The sequence below is a fragment of the Pocillopora damicornis genome, chromosome 4 (assembly GCF_964200805.1).
Source record: "Pocillopora damicornis chromosome 4, jaPocDami1.2, whole genome shotgun sequence".
In the NCBI taxonomy this organism is placed as follows: domain Eukaryota; kingdom Metazoa; phylum Cnidaria; class Anthozoa; order Scleractinia; family Pocilloporidae; genus Pocillopora; species Pocillopora damicornis.
This window is the reverse complement of record NC_142673.1, coordinates 8,799,433-8,801,426: the sequence shown is the minus strand read 5'-3', so window position 1 is coordinate 8,801,426 and position 1,994 is coordinate 8,799,433.

The window sequence follows — 1,994 nt, the reverse complement described above, 5'->3', positions numbered from 1 at the left end:
GAGTCCTCTATAGCTCAGAGGCTATTCTTTGGCTCAACTGTTTGTCATTTAAAACCCCACGTAGTGTACGCCGCCATGCAGAGTCTAACGTACATATTCAACATTGAATACAGCAAAAACAAATGGTTGCTCACCTCAAGAAATGTAAGATAGGGTAGACATATTTTCTCTTGAGGATTTGAAATATCTGACGAGCAGGGGCTGGTAAAACAGCTGTTTGCCTGGACAAGACTTATTTTTAGTGCCCACCAACTCCCTACTAATCTGAAACAAATCCATAACCCCGAAGGCGTCCATTGTTTTCGCCTTTTTTTGCTTTTGTCAAAGAAATGTATCCATAATGCAGAATAGGGTTATACGGAAATCTACTCGATTGTGAACGCCTGCCTCACAGGCGGTGGAGGCTAGCGTTTCTGTGTCTCATGATAAGCCTCCTGAAACGAGGGCAGTCGGCCTGGGCATGGATATCTCTCGAGCCGCATAAGGTAATTCTTCAGAAAAAAAAGTTATCGAACACAAGTTTTTTTTAAACTTTCCTTAATTTTCCTTACCAATGTCACTTTCGAAAAACACAATACAAAAGATAGGTCACCTGGTCCGTGGATTGAAAAACAATACCGTGTTCTCGAAATGCGCGCGCGCCAGGAGCCCATTCTTGCGCGCGCTCATTCCCCTTATTACGTGATCTTTATACGCAATACAGGATGCGTGTTGCAAAACTGAGGAATCATCTTAATGTTGGATACAGAATATTTGAGGAAATCACTCGAATTACCGCTGGTATTTATGCAACTTCGCTGTTGTTCTTTTAATCAACGCCGAAAAAATTAATAAATAATAAATAACGCCTGCTGAGAAGGCCAGTAATAAGAAGTGCATTTGATTGAGGAGGTTGAGGAAGGTTGAGGAAGATAATTTGGTTTTCTAAACCCAGTTAAAAATGTAAATTGACCACCGTAAAGAATTTTAAAGTTGACGTTTCGAGCGTTCGCTCTTCGTCAGAGCGGGTTGTGTGTCTTATATGCAGAAATTGGAACGTGGTGACAAGAAAAACAAGAATAAATTAATTAAAGGAAAAGAGTATGGAGATTAAGGGTGCCGATGTTTATTATAGAGTTTTGCAGCTTCCCGAACTACCTGCTGCTTTGAATGACTGAGAATATTAAAGGGTCTAGCAACCGGTTTGGATGCGTTTCGCCATTCCTAGTCTAGTCTAGGCTAGTCGTCCTCCTCCTTCGCCAAGATATAACTTTTTTTTTAAAATAAGTACAAGTTGTACAGGTAAAGTGAATGGTAGTCTTAAATGATCGCTTGAGTCCCGATGTAGTCTCGATGTTATGAATGAAAGGGCAAGTTTTTCATCGTGCGCGCGCATTTGAAAGTTTCGGGATGATCATCAATTTTTATTGAACTTTTGAATTTAGGAAGTTCAACCTCGCTCCCAGGTCCCCTCTCTTCCTTTCTCGAAGGAGGAAGACAGAGGACCCAGGAAAAGAGGAAGGAAGAAATTTTACAGAACAATCGCAAACAAAGTCAATAAAAATCAATGTAATCTTTGAAGATCCAGAGTTTGAGGACTGTGATTGAGCATTACTACTCCCTTTTGGAAGCAGCCTTGGTTGCCCTGGAACATCCCTGGGTGGATGGAAAGTAGAAATGGCTAGTACTGCTGAGGCCTTCAAAGGTGGTAGGGGAGGAAGATTCTGATCCTTTTTAGGTGGAAGCTGCATAGAGGACTTCACAGGTTGGGAAGAGGCTCCTTGTGTCTGTACCTTCTCCACATTTTCTTTTTGAAATTTGGAGCTACCTTTGACATCATTTTGTGCAGCATGTGGTTGTTTCAACAAGAGAAGTTTGGCTTCTTCTTACTTCAGTTCATTTCTAAAGTGTGCAATGGACAGAGGAGAACCTGGCCTCGAGCCATCACTAGTATTACCATTAGTGACTTTGACATCACCCTTGACCTCACCATTGTTCTTTCTCCTGCTTTCCAA